Source organism: Herpailurus yagouaroundi, unplaced genomic scaffold (assembly GCF_014898765.1).
Source record: "Herpailurus yagouaroundi ecotype Mexico unplaced genomic scaffold, PumYag 188, whole genome shotgun sequence".
Lineage (NCBI taxonomy): Eukaryota > Metazoa > Chordata > Mammalia > Carnivora > Felidae > Herpailurus > Herpailurus yagouaroundi.
In genome coordinates, this window is record NW_024412419.1 from 16423214 (window position 1) to 16429604 (window position 6391).

Here is a 6391-nt window from a genome sequence, read left to right on the forward strand (position 1 = left end):
ATCAAAATAACCTAAGCAGGAAATGAGGGTGGGAATAAAGGAGTTGGATGAGAGACTAGAGTCTTAGTAATGATTCTGTATGACAAGCCAGGGAAGGGTGAGTGCAAAGATGACTTAGATTCTGACGCTAAAGATGAGGAGAATGAAAGCACTAGTCCACACAAAGGGGAAATACTGGGGAAAGGAAGTTAGTTGGAGGAAAGAAAGCTGATTCAGTTACGAACACAGCAAGTTTCAAGAAAATAAGCGACAATACCAGAAGAAAGTGGGACCCACAGAGCTAAAGCTCCAGAAAGGTCACAGTAGAGAGATGATTTGCCCAGCTCCTTTTTTTTTTTCTTTTCAATATATGAAATTTATTGTCAAATTGGTTTCCATACAACACCCAGTGCTCATCCCAAAAGGTGCCCTCCTCAATGCCCATCACCCACCCTCCCCTCCCTCCCACCCAGCTCCTTCTTAAAGAGCTCCTTTGTCTTGGCTTCTATGATACCTCCCCATCCTCACTGAGAACCTTTTCCTCCTCCATTGCCTGTACCCAAAGGTTCTGCCCCAGGCCCTCATCCCTTTGAGTGCTAACTACTGAGCATTTTCATCTGGGTGCCTCACTGATGCACCAAACTTTTATAAGTGTCAAAAATTAAAATCATCTTGTTTCAAAAATAAACTCTACAGATCCCATCCTAGATCCTGACTTTGTTGTTATAGAGAGTACCATTATTCACCCAGTCACCTAACTCAAAAGAATCTTTGACAGCTCCTGCTGCAATTTTGGGGGAGGGGAATTTCCCTAAGCAAGAAGAAAAAAAAAAGCCAGCTAAAAATGAAAAGGAACAATTAGAAACAGGCATGAACTAAGAAGATATGTAAAGTCATATAAGCCACAGGGGAATGTTTCCAGAAAGTTAGGAGCTGGTAATGAATTTTTAAAAACATACAAATGCCAAAGAGCAAAAGAAGTGAGGCAATAGTAAGAACTCACATTTTAAGAGTACTTTCTATAAACCAGGCACTGTGCTAAACGCTTTATACATATTGTCATCACTTAACCCTCACAACAAATCTTACGAGATGGGTACTACTGTTTCCTCCCTCTACCCCAACAAAACATATGAGAAGAAAATTGACTGAAAGATATTAAGGAATTTGCATAAGGTCACACAACCCGTAAACTGGACTGTGGTAGAGTCAGAATTTGAACCCAGATGTCTGAATGACTCAAGAGATCATGTTCTTTGTTTGAGAAATTTTACATACACATACACAATTTCATTTGAATGTATAAATGAGATATAATATATACTGGTATTTTTAAAAAATGGTCAATTACTTTTTAATCTTTTATATGCCTCATTTCTACCTCTTCTTTTCACGTCCATGCATATTATTCCTAAACTCAAATTACTAACTCAGTATAAGGTCTTCCATATCTTTCTATAATCACATACACATATACATAAACATTTATATGAATTTTGATAAATATGAATTGTCAGTATTTGGTAAGTAGGAGCATATTATACACACTCCAATGTATTTTACTTTCATAATAACATAAAAATCCTGCTAAGTCAGAGTGTAACTCTAATTCATTATTTTCAATGGTTCTATAATATGGATACACTATAATTCATGTGACCATTTCCCTGCTGACAGGCGCTCCACTGACTCCCAGTATTTTGAGACAATGTTGCCATAAGTACTCTTAAATCCCCATGTTCTTACATATATCCATATACACCAGTTCTTTTGTTTCTAATGGCCAGATTCCCAAGTGTGGAATTCCTGGGTTGAATTTTAATAGGTGTTGCCAGATGGCTTTCCAAAAGGGTGTAAGAATCACATTTCATCCAGCAATCTAGGAAGGTATCTTTCCCTCTATAATCCTATCATCAGTAAGAGTTACCATTATTTTTAATTCTTTTAAGTCTTCGGGTATAAAACATCGCACTCTTTAGTTTGCATTTCTCTGGCTGCTAGTGCATTTGAACATCTTCTCATGTTTGCTGGGCTTTTGAACTTTGTTTTCTATGGATTGTCTATTCATATTCTTTGCCAACATTCCAAATGGGTTATCTTTTTATTACTGACTTGCAAGAGAATTTTGTATATTGCTGACCCTTGGCCCTTTTCTGGATTCCTATATTTTACATATAGCTTTTTAGATGTTTATTTTCATTTTTGTTATTCTAGTTTTTACATTTAAAGTGTTAATCCACCTGTATAAGTATCTGCTTTGTTTTCTTTAAGATAATACCATTTAATAAAGAAAACATCTTTTCCTCCACTGAATTAAAATACAATTTTTTCACATAATAAATTTTGATATTTACCGGGACAGAGTTTCTTAACTACAGAAATACAAAGCACCTTATAGTCAAACTTCAGAAAGGGAAAAAAATCTTTAAAGGAGCCACAGAGAAATGACAATAGTATGTATAAGGGAACAGTAACTAGAATGTCAGGTTTCTCATTAGATATCAGGGAGGCCAGGAAAATGTGGCACAACATTTTTCAAGTGCTGAAGGAAAAAGACTATCAACTACAAATCCCGTATCAAGAAAAACGACCTCTCAAGAATGAAGGGGAAATAAAGATATTCTCAAATGAAGAAAAACTAAAGGAATTTGTCCCTTACAGACCTATCCTTAGGAAATTCTCCAAACAGAAAGAAGTAAGTGAATAAGGTTTAACTTCAGAGGAGGACGAACAAAGGAATGATTAAAAGCAATGGCGAATATAAGGGACTATCCTTCTCCTTATGAAGCTCTTAAATCATATTTGATGCTTGAACCAAAGTTCATAGCATTATTTGATGTGGTGCTCAATGTATATAGAGGAAATAGGACAATTACATATGAAATGTGGAAAGGGTAGGGGTGCCTGGGTGACTCAGTCAGTTAAGCGGCCGGCTTCAGCTCAGGTCACGATCTCACAGTTTGAGCCCTGATTTGGGCTCTGTGCTGACAGCTCAGAGTCTGGAGCCTGCTTCAGATTCTGTGTGTGTCTCTCTCTCCACCCCTCTACTGCTCATGCGCACACTCTCTCTTTCTCTCTCAAAAGTAAACATTAAACAAATTTTTAAAATTGGAAGTACAGAAAAATGAATGGAATAAAGAGCAGTTTTTTGAAAAAGATCAATAAAATCAATAAAACTTCACTAAGATGAAAAGAGAGAAGACACAAATTACTAATATTAGGAATGAAATAGGGGTTTATCACTAAAGACTCTAGAGTACCTGTGGGTTGATAAAAGACAAAACCAGACAAAGACAGCACAAAAAAAGAAAGAAAACTACATACCAATGCCTGTCATATCTATACCTTAATAAAATATTAGCAAAAAGAATCCAGCAATGTATACAAATTATTATATGCTATGATCAAGTGGGATCTATTTCAGGTACACTTAACTTTAAGAAATCAATGTAATCCTCCATATCAAGATGGTGAAGAAGAAAAATCATATATAAATTAACTAAATACACACCATGTGACCTAGCACAATTGCATTCTTGGGCATTTATCCCAGAGAAATAAAAACATGTTCACACAAAACCTTCAAACAAAGGTTCATACTAGTCGTAACTGTAATAGTTCACAACTGGATACCACCCATATGTCTTTCAACAAGTGAATGGTTAAACAAACTATGGTAAATCATACCATAGAATACTACTCAGCAATAAAAAGAAACAAACTATTGATACACTCGACAACTTGAATGGATCTTAAAGGAATTAATGTGAAGTAATCTCAAAAAGTTATACACTGTATGTTTGTGTTTATACTACATTCTTGAAACAGACAAAATTAAAGAGTTGGAGGACAGACTAGTGGTTTCCAGGGGTTAAGGACTGAGGTAGGATGAGAAGGTTGTGGCTATAAAGAAAATGGTGGTTATATGAAGCTATATACACACGCAAATGAGTGCTTATGGAATGGGGGAAATCTCAATAAATTCTGTAGATATATTAATGTCAATTTTCTGGTTTAAAAAATTATACTATAGTTATACAAGATGCTACCATTGGGGAACATTAGTTGAATGGCAGATGGGGACCTCCTTTTACATTTTTTTTGCAACTTCCTGTCAATATATAATTTATGTCAGAATAAGAAAGTTTTTGAAACTATACATGTATTTATTTAATTGCAATTGGTATAAGTGGAATTAAAGAGAAAAATCAGGAATCTTACCACACAGTCACATGTAAGCTTCAAAACATACAGCTGCAAGTCAACACATAATAGGTGCATAAACAGAACCTTTTTTAGTCTGCTTACTATTAAATTTATATTCATTTCATCTTTCTCCAAATAACATATTAGAGAAGTCATCATTTTCTATATTGACTTGATGATAATCTCACCAGTCGCAACAAAACCACCTTCTTTGTAATTCTTTTCATTTGTGCAGTACATTCTCGTCCTCTCTTCTGACTTTAACAATGCCTGCACGACAGGACGTACAACTGATGTTATGTTATTTGTCCAAGGTTATGGGGCTTTTAAATGGCAAAATCAATTCTATAGTCTTCTGACTCCTATTCCAGTATTTTCCAGTCACATAGCACTCTGAAATTTTATGTAGTACTATTGAATCTGAATAAATAGCACAGTATTGTAGGAGAAAGTCAGAGAAGAATGGGCATGATGCACATTATACCAAAATCCTGCAGGCGTTCACCTTTAGGTGGAAAAGTTGGGGATGGGGGAAACCAAAAGAGACTTTCCTATTTATCATTTTAGAAAGAAGCTTAAAAAAAAAAACTTCATGAATAAGATTTCAGAGATTTCCCCTAAGTTTTCTGGGTTTCTTTTTGTTATATCTATCTCTTTCATCACAGGGATTTGCTCTTGGAACAAAAGTGGCTAAGAACTACGGGTTCAGATATAGACTATGAACTCTTCCAGTGTTTGGCATACAAGACACAAAGCAGGTGCTCTGTTAGTACTTGTGAGAGGAGAAATGAATTTGTGAATCAAAGAAGACATGTCTCATCTTGCCTTGTGTGAAAAAATAAAAAAACTCAAGGGTAAGAATTTACAGTTAAGGCCTTAGGGTGAAGAGTGATTATAAAGCAGTGTGAGCACAAGATGCCTGCTGCAAAGAACATCTAGAGAGCTGTGAAGTGGGTGTGGGTATGGGTGTGTCATTCGGTAACAGTGGATGATTATGGAGTGTTTGTTGTGTGTAAAGCACTGTTCTAAGTGCCACAAGAATTATCTTGTTTGATAAAACAATCTTAACAAATGGATACCAATGTATCCCATTTTACAGATGAGAAAAATTGAGGCACAGACTCCTTCTTTAAAATACCATGATGCAGGGCAAGCAGTTGAGGCAACTGAAAGCCCCAACGGTTTCCCCAACATGCTACATTCTAAGTTCAAAGGAAGGAGCTCGGTTCTGACGTTGGTGCCACAGAAAAATACTTGAGCAACTAAGGCTGAACATCAAACATGTGGTAGGGAAGTGTCAAGTTCAGAGACTGGCCCACGAGTCAATACTCAAGGGTACCTGGTGTAACAAATTTGGAAAAGGATGGGGGGGGGGAGGAGGCTGATCTGACGGAGAAAACTGAGGTCAAACCAAAACAGCCTGTAATGACCCCGCCGATGGATAAGTGGGATGCTCGAGGGAAGACAGTGACTAGTCCAGGGCTAGTTAGAGGCTTAGAACTCTTAGAATTTCTTAGAGGTGCAAGAACTCTGATCTTTGTGCAGTCTCCGGCCCAGACTGGCCCCTGCTAGTCACTTCTTCCCGGCCAACTGCCCAATGTCCAAGCCCCTACTCCCAAAAGGGCCGCCATAAACGTCCCGCAGGCAGGCTGCAGTTAGTACAAATGGCTCCTTACCGCGCCCATAGGAGCGACTGCTGGGACAGCATCAGAGTGGATCCGAACCTCGAGCGGTCGCAGCAGTTATTTACGCCCTGCGGGCCGTCTGGCCCAGGGCAACACAGGCTCTACGAGAAACCACACAGAGGAAGGTCTCTGGCTCCCCTGTGCCCGCTTGCCTGTCGGTTCTCGCGCAAAGTCGTCCCCCCAAGGCAATGCCTCACCTGTCGGCCTAGAAAACAGCGGGCTCTATCGCAATGCTGCTGCTTAGGCGGCACTCGGAGCGGAAGTCCCGTCTACCCTTACGTCATAGCGCGGCGCCGGGCACCACTGAGGAGAGGCGGTCCTTTGAAGATGCGCGACGTTCTCAGGTTTGCGAGGCTCTTGAGTGGGGGTTGGGGCATGTGTTCCCTGTTCAGCGAGAGCGTCGAGAGGGTGTAGCTGTTCTGGACCTTTGTCTTCCTTTTCATTTGAATGTTATCCTCCTCTTATTTCAGTCAATCTCGTTTGCTTCTTCCCTTACCGCGTTGTCCTCCCTTCCTCGGTTA

The 6391-nt window shown here is 38.8% G+C and overlaps 1 protein-coding gene across 2 annotated transcripts in view; it reads right to left on the minus strand.

Moving 5' to 3' along the window:
- LDAH (lipid droplet associated hydrolase) overlaps window positions 1–6187 on the minus strand; it is a 112652-nt gene extending 106465 nt beyond the window's left edge. Inside the window, exon 1 of one of the 2 annotated variants that reach the window (XM_040496155.1) lies at window positions 6068–6187. The gene's annotated coding sequence lies outside the window, so the exon portion shown is untranslated. The other variant, XM_040496156.1, reaches the window with a different exon arrangement.
- Window positions 6188–6391: the final 204 nt, after the last annotated feature.